This window comes from Branchiostoma floridae, chromosome 8 (assembly GCF_000003815.2).
Source record: "Branchiostoma floridae strain S238N-H82 chromosome 8, Bfl_VNyyK, whole genome shotgun sequence".
Lineage (NCBI taxonomy): Eukaryota > Metazoa > Chordata > Leptocardii > Amphioxiformes > Branchiostomatidae > Branchiostoma > Branchiostoma floridae.
In genome coordinates, this window is record NC_049986.1 from 1831411 (window position 1) to 1848843 (window position 17433).

Genomic DNA, 17433 nt, shown 5'->3' on the forward strand with positions numbered 1-17433 from the left:
GCTTTCCTCCTCTTGATATGTAATGTAGTACTTTTCCATCAAACTTGTCCAAGCATTATCTACTGTAAATCATGCAAAAATGTTCACGATGACTTTATGTTCACGGTTTTTGCAGTGGCCACTTCACAGCGAAGTTAAAACCCCCACGAACATTTTTCCATGGCAGTAAGATAATTTACTACTGTAACAGTACAGTGCGTGGTGCTACCGCGAACTTAAAACCACTGTGAACAGTCCTTTATACTGCTTATATATATGGTTCTCCCGTTGTTACAGTACTATATGCACTCCTTTACCAAGGAGTGAGAATACAAGCCTACCATTATCTAGCAGGGCTCGAAATACTGGGTGCATGTGCACGCAGGTGCACCCAAAATTGGAGCTATGCACCCAATTATTTTCTCTGGGTGCACAGGGTGCACCCAAATATTTTCTTAGGTTTATGTATGTAAAGATATCAAAGTATACATGTACATCATATTCTTGACATCTAAGTGTTAGAAAGTTATGTCTGTTGTTTAAGAATTTGATAGCTTGTAACTAAGATTTATTATTAGGTTATTACTTAGATTTAAGTGGTGCACCCAAAATTTTTTTGGTGCACCGAATTTTTTAAGCTGGGTGCACCAGTGCACCTCATCCCAAAAATGAATTTCGAGCCCTGTCTAGGGAGAATGTTGTTACTAGCCTTGGGTAAGCCTTGTTGAGTGGTGAATTTTCCCCATAACCATAAACTTTGATTTAAGCAGATAGCTATAAATGGGTAGCCTAGTCTTGTCTTGTCTACCAGTAGCAACAATGAGGAAGACAAGGAGATAACAGGTTCATTTTTGTATAACATTAGTTGACATTTGCATTGCATAAATGTAAAGCCACTGAACTGCAACTAAAGGCACATTTTCCTATGACCCTATTGTCATTGATTGAGACCCCGGATAAAACTTTTATTGTCCGAATAAAAAATTTTCTTTTCAAACCAAAATTGCATTCACACTGCTCTTCGGCAATCTGATTATAGTCCGCCCTCAGTCTTATCCGAATAAAAGAATTTATTCCTGCACTGCAGATTCAGAATTGTACTCCTGGGCCACTTGTTAGTAAATTACAGATATCATATAGGATGTACATAGAATTCTTATTCAACCACGATGGACAACCAAGGAATACCAACTTAGATGTCAGATATGTTTGTTTTAAAGTTAGATTCCATTTTAGGATGTCAGTTAATGTTTCATTGATTTCTTTGTATTGAAGGCAAGGAAAGTGAGCTATATTTAAAAAAAAATTTTAAACTCAAATTCAGTAAGGCAGCGAGTACATTTGTCTTGAAGGCAAGTACTGTTTACAATTCCAGTTAATAATTGTTAGCCGTTGAAGGTGGAGGGAAAGAAACTGTACAACTCACTATGGCTTCCGTCCATAGCCTTCATCAAGTTCATGAGGCAAGAAACTGTCGCATTTCTCATGGCAATAAGGCCACACAAATTTAATTTCTTGGTTCACGGATTCGCTCGCTCCTATTTTTTGGGAAAAAAAATAAAAATAAAAATTTCTACTTAGCAAATTTTCACCATTAATGAAACCATTCACCAACTTTCTGGTGTAGCAAATTGGCCTTTATATTATAAGCTCCGTAAAGTGTGGGTACAGGTGCTGTTACTGTACAAAAATAGTGTTTTTGTACTTTTATCAAGCTGAAAACTTTTTTTCTTTATGTTTTGGATTAGCCGTTACCTTTACCCAAACCATTTTTATCTTTATTTTTATTTCGCCCTCTCGCTCCATATTTTTTATGAAAAATCTGTGAACCAAGAAATTAAATTGGTGTGGCCTAAAGACAAGATAACAATGTAACAACAGAGTTTACAACTTCTATAGTGTCACATGATAGGGCCTAGGAAAAAAAATGTTGTGTTTCCTGTTCCCCTACCTACCCTAGAAAAACCTGCCGACCCTAGACTTTTTTGGGGGGCTGGGCAGTGGAGTCACATAGCTTCAAGTTAGAATTTTTATTCAGTCTGCTTCCTGTTGAAGTAAAAACACTGCTTGTCCTATCTAATTAAGGATAAATGTATTCATTATGCACAATATTAAAGTTTGACATTGAAAGACAAGTGTAATGATGCATTTTAGTTTACTTTGTTCAACTGTATTTAAATGTCTCCCTAGAGTTTCGGCCAGCTAAAAAATATTAGAAGAAAAAAAAAGATAATCCCTACCTACCGTCCCAAATTTTTTTAGGACTGAAACAGGAAACACAACATTTTTTTTTCCTAGGCCTAAACTATGTTGCGTTAGAAGTCAGATTCTGCCTCATGGTTCCATTTCCGTCTGTGTTAAAGGAAGCTACAAAGCTAGGATTCTTTTGAAGCCAGATACATGTTTGAGATGCCAGCTGCAGTTAATTTTAATGAGTTTTGTCTTGGAGATACCAGTTGTCTGAGTAGGACTACTAGGAGGCTTAATGCAGACATAAAGCAACTGCTGCAGCAGGGGCAGTGACCAGGGAGCAGAGTCAGTTCATATGTGAGCAGTGTAGACAACCCTGCAGATTCAGAATTGGATCCTGGGCCACTTGTTGATAAACAACAGATATAGGATCCGCATAGAAGTCTTAATCAACCACGATGTACAACTTAAGAATACAATCTTAGATATCAAATACGTCAGGGACTCCAGCAGCAGTATAATCAAACGATGGATAGTGAGTGAGTGAGAGTTTATTCTAAAGTCAGATTCCATCATTAAAAGCACATCGGCCAGTCAAGGTACTGAAGGAAAGGAAAGCCTTTTTAAGACTTCAATTCAGTTAGGCTACATGCCCGTAGCCAGGATTTTGGTTGGGGGGGTTCTTTTTAGTACTTGTGGGACCATCGAGCGCCGCAGGCGCGAGACTCACGCCGAAGGCGTGAGCTGCCTAGGGGGGTCCGGGGGCATGCTCCCCCGGAAAAATTGAAATCTTAACCCTCTGAAACGCCATTTCCTGCATTTTGACGGCCAAAATTCTCGGGCTAAGTTTAATGGAATTTCTCTTAAAATACACAAGGCTTTTGGCATAAGTCTTTGAGGCCGACTCCCCCGACATATTTTCACCATGTCCGATACCAAAGGCGGGAGGCGTTGCAATGGTGGTCCGGGGAAATTTTGAATCTGGACCCTCTAAAAAGCCATTTTCTGCACTTTCTGGGGCAAATTTTGCTAATAGACTCACTAGGATTGAATGAAATGTCTATCAGTGATTAATGAAAATCAGCCATGTCTTTGAAAAAAAATCTTGGACATGAAAAAGGGGACCTTTGAGCATGAAAAAGTGGACCTTTGAGTGTGAAAAAGCGGACCTTTGAGCATGTGGGGGGGTTCTTCCGAACCCCCCGAACCCCCCCTGGCTACGGGCATGGGCTAGTACCATCTTAAGATGACAGCTATATTTGTCTTGTAGGCAGGTACTTTTTTATGATTCTAGTTCCATGTATGTTTGTGTTACTGATACCAGGCGTATACATGTAACTTACCAGGCTATGTCATTTGAAGGTATCGACATAAGGATTGGCCAACCAACAAGTGCAGTGTTTATTACATTAACACATGAATTAGGAAGTGCATATTCTGCAAAATCTAATATGTTTACATTTCTTTACCTTCATTTTCATTTATTTGCAGTACCAGCAACTACAGGCCGGCCAGGGGAAGTGACTCACCCCCAACAGAAACAGCTATGGGTGATTCTCCAATAGAGCGGATCTGCAACCCTGACACAAGAGCAAGGAACATGCTGTAAAAAAAGGGCAGTTTCCCTTAACATTCACTTTCCTGTGTTTGTGTGTGTGTGTGTGTGTTTCTGTGTGTGTGTTTGCATGTCTGCCTGCAGGACTGGTGTGTCCATGTGTGTAGGGCTGGGTATCTGTACAGCGTACCGGTACAAAACCGTTTTTTCTTATTGGACCAGTCCAGAAAAAACGGACCGGAAAAAATAAATGGACCGGGTGTTGGACCTAATAGAAAATTAACAGATTATTTGATCAGGCATTCACACGTTTTGGCGCTTGTATGTGTAAGAAAATAACAATAGCGAAGCAGATTGTACCCACCCAGGGCTCGAAATAATTTTTTCTGCATACCTGCACTGGTGCAGGTAACATTGAAAATTACCTGCACCAGACAAATTTTACCTGCACCACTCAGAATTTAGGAAGTATGGATCATCCTAAAATTGTTTAGTAATCATTGCTATTTTGTCAATACTTTATAGGTGGTAACAGTCAATACAGCTAATAACAATACATATACACCTACATCATAGGACATTTAATATGTATAAAACCCAGTATATGGACCAGTGCAGGTTAGGTGCAGGTAGACACCAGAAATACCTCCACAGCTCCAATTCTACCTGCACTAACCTGCATATGCAGGTGGTATTTCGAGCCCTGCCACCCCTACATGTGTGTGTAATAAACAGACACAGGTTTGATCAAAGTCATACAGGAAGAATTATTCTTTTTTACTTTTCTCTCCACAGATACAGATTAGGGAGCAGCCATGCATCATATGTTACTGATCTGACTTTCCTCTCCAAAGACATAGGTGAGATTGTAGCCATGCAGTACTTTTATTGATTCTGACTTTCCTGTACAAAGACATCTGAGATTGTAGCCATGCAGTACTTTTATTGATTTTGACTTTTCTCTCCAAAGACATAGGTGAGATTGTAGCCATGCAGTACTTTTATTGATTCTGACTTTCCTTTACAAAGACATCTGAGATTGTAGCCATGCAGTACTTTTATTGATTTTGACTTTTCTCTCCAAAGACATAGGTGAGATTGTAGCCATGCAGTACTTTTATTGATTCTGACTTTTCTGTCAAAAACATAGCTGAGATTGTAGCCATGCAGTAATTTATTGATTCTGAATTTTGTCTCATAATCATAGGTGAGATTGTAGCCATACTGTAATTTATTGATTCTGACTTTTCTCTCATAATCATAGGTGAGATTGTAGCCATGCTGTAATTTATTGATTCTTTTCTCTCATAAACACAGGAAAGGTTGTAGCCATGCAGTAATAATTATCTACACTCTCACTCCGAGTACCTTGGCAGCACCTGGAGCAATGACTGTCGTATTGAGGTCACCTGAGTGGCGCCGAATGGCAGCTCGCTCCAGACACATGCGACAGTCGTATTGAGGTCACCTGAGTGGCGCCGAATGGCAGCTCGCTCCAGGCACATGCGACAGTCGTATTGAGGTCACCTGAGTGGCGCCGAATGGCAGCTCGCTCCAGACACATGCGACAGTCGTAGTGAGGTCACCTTAGTGGCAACGAATTGCGATTTACCCCCCCCCCCCCCCGACTATTGTAAGCTCCTGGCAATTCAGCCCCTGGCTGCAAAGAGTGGGTAGTCGGCCCACCCAATAACAACAACAGTAACAAACAAGGAGACCTGAGTGGACTTGGAAGAGAACTTTAATTCTTCAAAATATGAGTAACTACGAGGTAGGTGGGTGGGCAATAAAAATGGAACCCTAGAATCTACGCCTCTCAGCCGTGTTAGACTGAAGCTAGACTGAGTCATGTGAGGGCGGAGGTCATGGCGCAGCTAATTACTAGATTTGCGCAGGCCCAAATCTGACACAATTATCTGCACTCTCACTCCGAGTAACGGCAAGGAGACCTGCAGTGGGCTTTGAAGAGAACTTTAATTCTTCGAAATATGAGCAACCACCAAGACCAAGCCCGAAGGGAGTTTGCTGTGCCGGGGGAGAGGGCTGTAATCGTGCCAAGGAGATAAGCCAAGCTAACCATGGTTAGCAAGATAGTCGTGAGCTAGCGGTCACTACGGAGGATGATACTCAGGCTAAAGCCAAGCAATTGGGCGATTGCTGAGCAACGCAGTAACATGATTTAAAATTGCAGGCTGCAGAGTACTCACAGTTCTGACATCGTAGAGCTGGCTACAGCATTTCTAAGGCATGTAATCAATTCTTTCTGAACAGGAATAATAATAACACAGGCTTAGCTTGAAATCACGAGTGAAATAAGACCAGAAGTGTGACCTAATCTATGCATATACCAGTAACAAGTCAGCGTGCCCGACTCTAGTGGTCATATATACGTATACAAAACCTGACAATTGTGCCGACAAGCCGAACATAAGATTATGCTGCTATGGTCTGAGGCGGTGAAACTAGAATTGCCATGAACCTAAGTTAACAAGGAATGCCTATATAATGGCACGACAGATTCCTGTGGCTTGCGTACTCACAAGGTCTGAAGTCATGGAGCTCGCTAGGTCATTTTAGCGCAGTTGTTTGTTCTTAATCTTAATGTAACAGTAGTAACACTGGCTTAACTTGACATCATGGAGCCGAGGCTGACCAGAGTTGTGGCCAAACTACCCATATACCTAACAGATTGGCGTGCCCTGCCCTAGTAGTGTTATACATTTATATCTAAACATGACGACGTGCTTAGAATCAACTACAGCAAAACATATGCTGCTACAGTCTGAGGCGGCTAGAATCACCCTGACATATAGTTAAACTGAAACACAGGAACTTGTATGTAAATGGCACAATGTATGCCTATGTCCTCCGTATGAGTGAATAATGTACACTCTTCCACACCTGGAAGCATGAGAGCTGTGAACATGATATACACGGGATGTGCTTGTCTCAATTTGAATAGGCAGAAACAAATCACAAAATAACAGGAACTCTCTCCACTGGGTTCGGCAGTTGCTGTAAGTGCCTGCTGCAAAAGCTGACTTCTTGGTCTGGCCCAGCAGCTGCGATGGCGACTCTTGACCGGAAGGAACTTTGTCGTGACAGCCCTCCAATAGGGCATGCCAGGCGCCAACATGTATTTTGCTCGGGACAGGTATGCGCTCACCATGGGAGGCGTACACGCCAGACTCTATGACTTTGTAATGCCAGCGCTGATAATCCGATAAGTCATGCTGAAGGCTAGTTGTCATTTCCCGCCGGTTATGTGCGCTGCTGTCGTGGAACTCAAAACATCACTGCTTCCATGGAAGCTCGGAAACTAATGTCCGGGATGTAAGAAACATGATCGCTGATTGTCAAGGTTCGTAAACCACTGTCCGAAATGTGCACATGAGTGCTAATTGTCAAAGGGAACAAGTCAAAAGAAACCTCACTGGAGCCTTCTGTTGAAGTAATTACTTCCATTGAATCATCGTCCCAAGGATTGATGGTACATGTACTTGTACTGTTCGGAATGTGCAAGGCTGCACCGCCTTCTATTGAAAGAAATAGATCCACACTCGTTTTTCATGCAAAGCCGGCAAACTACCATCAATACCGAATTTAGACATACCGTCCATATTGTGTGACAACGCGCTTGCTTCTTTTGCAGAAGTTGAGTCCATCTTGTCACCACTGTAATGGACGTGAGAATCAAAAGCATGTATACTCGTACCGTCCTGAGTGTGCAACGTTGCACCACCTTCCGTTGAAGGAAATACATAAACAAACATCAATACCGCGAGTTTTGTGCGAAACCCGAAAACTAACAGCCGAATCGTGCATGGGCACAGAACCTCATGACGTGAACATAGTTTGTTGCGCGTCCTACGGAACTAATGGTGCTACATGGTACCGATCCGCGCGCTTGCTTTTGCGGGAGTTTGTCCGTGATCCCAGTGGCTTGCACGCCGCTAGACTGCTTGGAGTCTGTCTTCTTCCGTTCGCATCCCGTCTACGAATGCCTGTATTTTTTGCTCAGTTTGCTCCAGCAGAAGTTGCAGACGTGCTCAAATCTGCAAAACGTGACGTCGTATTTATTTTCGTTGAAAGCCCAGCAAACCCGGGGTGACTTTGGTTTCTCGACGGGTCCCTGACTGTTAGTTGCGCTTGAAGCCTTGAGATGTGTTGGGTCCAAGTCAAAGTAGATCTCCTTCAAATCGGTCCATTCTGCGGACCAGGACCCCGTTTGCACAGAGCCCTCTGTAACGCTGCTGTGTGGAAACTCCTCACGATTGACCATTTGTATCTGTGCAACTTTGTACAGGCACATTGGAGGATGACCAGCCTTCCTGCCAATTCCGAGTGCGGCATGATGGTGCTGGAGCTATTTAGCAAACCCATTCACCCGGTTAAGAACTCAGTAATTTATTGAATCTGACTTTTCTGTCAGAAACATAGGTGAGATTGTAGCCATGCAGTAATTTATTGATTCTGACTTTTCTCTCCACAGACATCGGTGAGATTGTAGCCATGCAGGAAGTGAAAATTTATGTTTTCTCTCATTAGTTTGACATCACATCATTGTAAATGTGTATGCATAAGTACAAATGAAACAAGTTAAGAAGCACAATTAGGTGTGCGTGTGTGTGTGTATGTGTGTGTGTGTGTGTGTGTGTGTGTAGTGAATGTGTGTGTGTGGCTATGTGTTTGTCCAGTCTGGAGGAATGTTGTCTTGTGTACGTTTCAGTCTCACCAGTCCCTACGAAGTTAAAAGCACAGTGTTCGTCCAGTCAGGAGAAATGTTGTCTTGTGTACGTTTCAGTCTCACCAGTCCCTATGAAGTTAAAAGCACAGTGTTCGTCCAGTCAGGAAGTATGTTACAGGTCATATTCTCCCAGTCAATATCCACGGGAGATGTTCCTGAAGATTGGAGAACAGCTAACATCGCTCCAATCTTCAAAAAGGGGGACAGAACCTTGCCATCAAACTATAGGCCGGTGTCTCTGACATCGGTCTGTGGTAAAGTGCTCGAACACATCGTGCACAGCCACATGATGAAACATCTAGACGCTCATGGCATTCTGTCCCCTGCGCAACACGGCTTCAGGAAGGGTATGTCCTGCGAGAGCCAGCTGGTGCTTACCCTCCAAGACCTGGCCAAGAACATGGACCAGAACAAACAGGTCGATGCCGCGGTGCTTGACTTTAGCAAAGCATTCGATACTGTGCCACACGAACGTCTGCTGAGCAAGCTCGAGCACTATGGTATTTCTGGCCTCCTTCAGTCTTGGCTTAGGGCCTTCCTTACGGAGAGAACCCAGAGGGTTGTCTTTGACGGTGGAACATCTAAAGCTGTCAAGGTCACCTCTGGAGTTCCGCAGGGTACTGTGTTAGGCCCTCTGCTATTCCTGCTCTACATTAATGACCTACCCGATTCCGTAGACTCACATGTTCGACTGTTTGCTGACGATTGCTTGATTTATCGAACTATCAGCAAGCCTTCTGACGCACAAGGGCTGCAGTCTGACCTCGATGCGCTAACAGAATGGCAAAATCGTTGGCTCATGTCGTTCAACCCCTCTAAATGTCACATCCTCCATATCACCCGTAAAAAGCACCCCATCATAACTCAGTACTCCCTCTGTGGAGAAGCCCTTACCGGTGTTAAGTCCCACCCCTATCTTGGAGTACAACTGTCCGACGATTTGCGGTGGGACACCCATATCAACCACGCCACTAGCAAAGCTGGTAAGGTCCTAGGAGTCATTCGGCGCAACTTGACCCATTGTCCATCTAGGGTCAAGGCCACTTGTTACAAAGCGCTGGTACGGCCTCACTTGGAATATAGTGCCATCGTCTGGGACCCGTACACCAACAAAGGGATACAGGCGGTGGAGGCCGTCCAGCGCAGGGCAGCCCGAGTGACCCTAAATGACTACCGGCAGACTAGCAGCGTGACACAAATGCTTTCAGACCTGCAGTGGCGCCCTCTCTCCGAAAGGAGGAGGAACGCCCGCCTCACCTTTTTCTACAAAGTAGTCAACAATAATATTAACATAGACGCCAGCAATATTCTGAAGCCTGCCCAAGGGCGCACCCGGGGTAGTCACGACTTCAAATATCAACACATATTTGCACGCACCGATATCTACAAACATTCTTTTTCCCACGCACAATTCCCGAGTGGAATGCCCTGCCTGGCACGGTTGTAAGCGCTCCCAACGTTGAGCACTTCCGTGCCAGGCAGGCGGCCTGCCCGCCCTAACCCGGGAGCCTCAGCTCCCCCCCTACTTTTGCCCCTCGCGGGGTCATTTGGGGGTATCCTATGCAGATGCAGATGTTGTCTTGTGTACGTTTCAGTCTCACCAGTCCCTATGAAGTTAAAAGCACAGTGTTCGTCCAGTCAGGAGAAATATTGTCTTGTGTACGTTTCAGTCTCACCAGTCCCTATGAAGTTCAAAGCACAGCGTTCGTCCAGTCTGGAAGTATGTTGTCTTGTGTACGTTTCAGTCTCACCAGTCCCTATGAAGTTAAAAGCACAGTGTTTGTCCAGTCAGGAGAAATGTTGTCTTGTGTACGTTTCAGTCTCACCAGTCCCTATGAAGTTCAAAGCACAGTGTTTGTCCAGTCAGAAAGCATGTTGTCTTGTGTACGTTTCAGACTCACCAGTCCCTATGAAGTTAAAAGCACAGTGTTCGTCCAGTCAGGAGAAATGTTGTCTTGTGTACGTTTAAGTCTCACCAGTCCATATGAAGTTAAAAGCACAGTGTTCGTCCAGTCAGGAAGTATGTTGTCTTGTGTACGTTTCAGTCTCACCAGTCCCTATGAAGTTAAAAGCACAGTGTTCGTCCAGTCAGAAAGTATGTTGTCTTGTGTACGTTTCAGTCTCACCAGTCCCTACGAAGTTAAAAGCACAGTGTTCGTCCAGTCAGGAGAAATGTTGTCTTGTGTACGTTTCAGTCTCACCAGTCCCTATGAAGTTAAAAGCACAGTGTTCGTCCAGTCAGGAGAAATGTTGTCTTGTGTACGTTTCAGTCTCGCCAGTCCCTATGAAGTTAAAAGCACAGTGTTCGTCCAGTCAGGAGAAATGTTGTCTTGTGTACGTTTCAGTCTCACCAGTCCCTATGAACTTAAAAGCACAGTGTTCGTCCAGTCAGGAGAAATGTTGTCTTGTGTACGTTTCAGTCTCACCAGTCCCTATGAACTAAAAGCACAGTGTTCGTCCAGTCAGGAGAAATGTTGTCTTGTGTACGTTTAATTTCAGTCTCACCAGTCCCTATGAACTTAAAAGCACAGTGTTCGTCCAGTCTGGAGGAATGTTGTCTTGTGTACGTTTCAGTCTCACCAGTCCCTACGAAGTTAAAAGCACAGTGTTCGTCCAGTCAGGAGAAATGTTGTCTTGTGTACGTTTCAGTCTCACCAGTCCATATGAAGTTAAAAGCACAGTGTTCGTCCAGTCAGGAGAAATGTTGTCTTGTGTACGTTTCAGTCTCACCAGTCCCTATGAAGTTAAAAGCACAGTGTTCGTCCAGTCAGGAGAAATGTTGTCTTGTGTACGTTTTAGTCTCACCAGTCCCTAAGAAGTTAAAAGCACAGTGTTTGTCCAGTCTGGAAGTATGTTGTCTTGTGTACGTTTCAGTCTCATCAGTCCATATGAAGTTAAAAGCACAGTGTTTGTCCTGTCAGGAGTTTTGAGGTATAATGTGTATCTGCCAGTCTTTACAACACTGCAAAGTTATTTGTTTCGCTTTCTAACCTTTACTTTCATCTATCATTGCAGGTGAACCAGCCACTGCAGGAGAAGTGACTACATGTACCAGCAACTACCAACAGAAACCAACAGAAACCAACATACACGTAGGAAGTTCTCCAGTGCAGCTCTGCAATCCTCACACAAGGCCGAGGTAACCTTATCACTTGTCCAAAGTTGTAAGCTCGCATATAATGAGCTTGTGCCTATGTGCATGCCTTTACGTGAATGTTTGTGTATGTGTAATTTCAGGCGTGAATGTGTGTGTATGTGTTTATATATGTAACGTTATTTGTATGTGTATGTGCGCATGTATGATAAAAAACACAGGTGCGGTTGTATGAATAGGTGTAATGTATGTCTGTACTTTTTCATCAACAGGAGGCAATTTGTATGGAGATGAAGATTTGAACCTGAATGGGAGCACCTGCAGCAGCTGGAGAGGGGAGAGAACATGACAATTTGAGGCCATCAGCAGATAAACAATGTATCTTGTACCAATACAACCTAAACTATTGAGTAATTGAGATGATGCCTACTGTGCTTAGTGACACTATGAGCATGACACTAAATGAAGCTTCAAGTATTTAGACTGGAAAAAAACATTATGACCAGTTCTGCTTTTCTCATAAGGAAGACAATTTGTTATATTTCTTGGCCAATGTATGTATGAAGTAGCACATTCACTGTATCTGATCTGATGTCTTAGTGACATAGATATCCATTAATCTTGTCCCAGGGCCATCTTTGCAGTCGGCAAACAATCATCATCGAGAAAAGGGTTTTATGAGAATTGTGTAATTTAGTAAAGATGTTCTTATACTTCAGCACCAATTCTGCCCTTTATATAAGTAGTACTTGTATGATGTTTCTACTTTATGTAGATGAATGTATTATGGATTGTATCTATGAAAGACTGGGCACGAAATACTTTTTTCCAAACTTGCACTGGTGCAGGCAGCCGCAGACATTATCTGCACAAATATACCTGCATCTCGTAGTACTAAAATCTGTCAAGAAACCACTGCATTAATTCCAACAGTCAATGCAGCTGGTAAAAATCTGCAATGCACCGACATCATAGTACATTGATATAAAAACCTAGTAAGGGCAAACAATGTGTCCCTGGATCTTTTTCTGAAACAGTTGAGCACCAACTGCTACAATGCCCCCTGTATTCTGCCCAATGCAGAGAACTAATGTCCACTGTTGAATGCCTCATACAGCAATGTCTTACCGTTTCTTTACTACTCCAATAGGGGGGTACCAGTACAGAAGTTCAGATCCTGTTCAGGTCCAGAGGATCAGGTCCAGGTCTGGACCTGAACCTGGACCTGATTCAGTGAATACTCAAAACAATGGTCCATTTGTCTGTAAAGAAATCTATTTTGCGGTGTATTCGACTCCCACTGGCGTCTTAAAATCCTACAAGGCTAACTGCCTCTGTATGATTGACTGTAAAACCTGGTAGAAATGACTATGTACTCCACTGTACTTCGCTCGTTATTTTCTTCGACCGGTCAGTCCCAAAAGGTGTGAATACCTGATCATATGATCTGTTCATTTTCCAATAGGTCCAACACCTGGTCCACCGAATTTTTTTAGGGTCCGCTCTTTCCGGACGGGTCCAATAAGAAAAGCCAGTTTTGTACCGGTACACTGTATCAGTACCCACCCCTAGGCTCCAGGGTGTATGTGACCTTGTCATCAATAGGCAACTTTCCAATGCACTTCAAGAGTAAGACATCTACTAAACGATTACTTCCAGCCGTGCATCTGTTTAGTTGTAAACTCTTATCTTATCATGCACACATTCCAGCTGCAATTGTTTTTAAGTGTATCAACTATTTTATCTTACTTGATATTTGTTTGTTTTTATTGTATGTGTATGTGGTTACGATATAAGTCTACTGCCTAGTGTCCACATTGTATCATTATTGTCGCAATTTGAATAAAGTCAAAGTAAAACACAATACATGGACCAGTGCAGGTTAGGTGCAGGTGGGCATCAGAAATTCAGAATTACCTGCACATCTGGAATGTTTCTTGCACTAAGCTGCATATGCAGGTGGTATTTCGAGCCCTGAAAGAGCTAATGTTTCTGGTTGAACTTTAGCACCTCTTTTTCACTATATTTGTTTAATGTGGTTTTTAAATAAAGTCAAGGTACTTGTTATTAATTTTTTTTTGTTTAACAAATTTGTCAGTTAATAAGTTTGTACATTCCTCGTTAAGTTACACATGTAAAAAGCTTTATAGCAAGGTTGATATCGTCTGTTGTAACGTGTTTTCTGACAAAGATGTTTCCAATGAATTTATTAAATAGAGTAGTTTTGATTATATGAGTCTCTTGCCTCATTTCCTGAATCTGTATCTTTCAACCTCTAGTTGTTAGCAGGTAAATTTGTGATATGCTAGCCATGAGCGCGCTGATATTCATACCCACCCGTAATTTAGGGGAATATTCATATTCTTTTAACATTATTTGGTTAAATCACTAATATAAAGTCTGTTTACAAACGTCAGGTCAGTCGCGTTTCAGTTTAACATTGATATGAATCTCTTGCTCTATTTTCTGGATGTGTATTTCTATGCTTGAGTAATCCTGTGATTGTTAGCAGGTACTTTGTAGAAATAATACACAACAGGCAAAGGCTAGAGGAGAAGCCTATTTTGATACCCTCCCGTAATTTTTTCATTCATATTCTTCTAAAATTGTTTGGTAAAATAACAATATAAAGTCCGTTTACGTACGTCAGGTCAGGTTGTGCAGTCGCGTATCAGTTTTACATCGCATGCACTCTGGGGGCCAGAACCGCTGTCAATACACACCAATATTGACAGGTAGGTGTGAAGGTCCCATGTGGAGTTAATCCGTTAATCCCCGAGATAATGACTTAATCCTTGACACAGTGAAAGGCCCGACGCGATGCAGCGCCCGATGCGATGCAGTGACCGATGCGATGCAGTGACCGATGCGATGCAGTGACCGATGCGATGCAGTGACCGATGCGATGCCATGCCCGATGCAATGCCAGACGCGATGCAATGCCCGACGCAGTTGTGTCGGCCCCCGACGCGAGAAGCGTTGCATCGGAGCTGTATTTGACCGCCGACGCACGGCATTGGCGTCGGGCTAAAAAGTCAATGCTTTGGGTCGTAAACTACTCCTTAGCCGGCGATTGTTTCTGAGTAGCAGTTGGGGTCATGCTATTCCACATGCCATCAGATGGGGTTAAAGGTACATTTTAATATACTACGTAAACCATACACATGGGAAAAGTTATCCGCATTTGAAATGTCCTGAAATAAAAATGGAAGTAATTTTGAAAGCGTTTGTACACGTAATTGAATTGTACGATCGCCTCCCGTGAAGTTTAAAATGCTTTATTAACATTTTCTGCTTCTTCGACTTTATCGCACGAAGATATCTTCACTAAGGAGAAAGGCCGCTTCTTCGGTGATTGGCCTGACCACATAGCAGATTACAACAGCATAGACGCAGACGAGTGTGCCCGCCGCTGTCTCCAAGGTTACGGCTCTTACGAGGGGGTCAGACCTCCATGTCTGTCCTTCAACCATCGCCCCGCGGGATCGCCAGAGGGCAGTAGTGCACGGTGTTGGCTCCGCAGTAGTGACAAGGACACGGCGGCGTCTCCGGGTTCTGAGTGGGACAAGTGGCCTCACCGAAATTACTACCAGAAGAAAGGTAAACTATACCTACCGTTTATTATCTAAAGCATGTCTGAAAATCTTTCATTTGAATAAACAAAAACAAGTATTTATCATAAATATATTAAGTAGATATGTTTGCAATATTGGCACAGCTGTGTTTGGAATTGTTAACAAAGTTGAAGGTGGTATGGCGGAAGCCCAACTGAACAGGGTTAACCCTATCCAGACTGGGGGGGGGGGGGGTTGGTTGCTACAAGTGCCCGCGGCAACTTTGTCGTCCTGTAGCTCCCGAAATGCATGTGCTAGAACAACTATACTTGGTGACTTTTCCAAGAATATGGTTGGCAACAATTGAAAAAATAGAGTAATTTTATAATTTTGCGTGTTGCCATGGCAACGGGTTTCTGAAAGGCAACTTTTACGAAAATCACTAATTTTGGTTTAAACAATGGGATTTTAAGATTTTCTTGCTTAACAAAACTTCTTTTCATATATATTTAATGTCTAACACATCTTAGTTGAACATTCATAATTAACTATTCATAAAATATGCTAATATGATGACGTAACTGGTCAAAATCCAAGGTGGCCACCAATATCATGATGAAAAGTATAACCAGCTTATTTTCACTCGGATTTCATCACTTCTTGATATTTTCTTACAGAAACATTCATATGATCGTTTTTAATCCATTTTCCTGGGGTTTTAGCGTTATATGTTGAAAAATATGTATCTTAAGACATTTAAGGTTGATAATCCCAGATGGCGGATAGCTAAACTACAGATGACGTCATTGTATGACGCCATTAGACGTAATTTTGACGTCGTTGCGTCAGCTTCTGATAACAGAAGTCTTATATAAGTCTTTAATATTGATAAAAAGCCTTTATTGGTAACTTTTTTATTGAGATATTTAGGTATTATGGGAATTCCCCGTTTTAGCAAAAAAAATCAATTAATGACATCATAATTACGTCATATTACGTCATAAAGATTTAAAAAATTCAGGAATTATAAAACTCGACTAGCATAACACCCCCTGCAAATTTGGTGATCGTACAGTGAGCCGTTTTGAAAATACGAAGGGGGGGGGAGACCCCCCCCCCTCTACTGGATGAATGATCACTCACTGTGTCCGGTGCTATTCAGGTGTCTTGCGACGTCCGATAATCATCTCTACACTACATGTCGATGTACAGACAATGTCAATGGCCTTCTGTTTTATGTTGCTTCCACCTTACTACTAGTTCTCACTAGAACAGGAGAACGCTGAACTACTGGTAGTCGCATGTCTCTTGAGAGCATTGCTACAATACAGGCTGACTTGAAATGGGGGGCTAACGCTAGTACAAATTGATGCTTTATAAAGCAAAAGCCGTTTCTTTCTGTGAAGGTATAATGAAACTCCAATCCTCCATATCAGTACCTCCTTAAGCTTTATACTCCATTCGTCAGACCAGAGGTTAGGACTGACAATTAGACTGGTTACAAGGTTGAAGCGGGATCAGAAGAATTTGTGAAAGGCAGTAGTTACAGTTACGTTACAGTTTCAACTCTGCAGTGCATTGAAAGACCAAAGAGAGTATAGCAAGTGTTACGATCACGTCCGGACTGTCTGGGGTCACATGGTGAGAGCACGTGACCCTGACACCAACCTCGCCAAGCTTGGTAATTAGTTCGGTAGAGTTTAACCTCCTTGTTTTGGTAATTCCATGGTAGAAATACAAGGAACTCTCAGAAGCTAAATCTATAAAATGCAAAACTAACAGATACAGGAATTCCCAATGCGTACTAAGTTCACCAACAACAAATATACACAGTTGAAATGGACGATTCTAAGCAATTCACCTATTGAGTCAGTGAAATCAAGCTTGCCTAAGCTTGACGTTTCTGACTTAGGGAGAAGAGATGCTGCTAGCTATTGCTATGTGCCGCTCTTCATCTTCATGATGGTAACATCAGGCCTTACGAACCTGATTTAGAAAAAAAAATCCATTTTATATCAATTTTCGTTTCTAAAGTAGCTTTCCCCTGAAGTTAAGTTCAAGTCTAGCTCTATAGCTCCATTTCACATGTGAATGTCAATGGAAGAGTCTATTCTCGCAAAGTTTGGGTAATTTTTATGAAAATATAGATTTTGGACTGAGGTTCTAATGCAAAAGTCAGTTATGAGTAGTAGGTTTGAAGTGGTCTACCGACCCGAAGTTGCCACAAGAAGAGTCTTTTTTCGCACGGGGGTTACTACTTTTTAAAGATGTAATCTTCAATTGGGATGATAATGCAAGAGTAATTTCTTTGACA

General features: G+C 42.5%; 1 long non-coding RNA gene across 1 annotated transcript; it reads left to right on the top strand.

Annotated features, from left to right (window-relative positions):
• The first annotated feature begins 11292 nt into the window (after nucleotides 1–11292).
• On the top strand, nucleotides 11293–13796 carry LOC118420570. Its single transcript, XR_004831750.1, has 2 exons — nucleotides 11293–11610; nucleotides 11838–13796. It is a non-coding gene; the product is annotated as an uncharacterized LOC118420570 (long non-coding RNA).
• Nucleotides 13797–17433: the final 3637 nt, after the last annotated feature.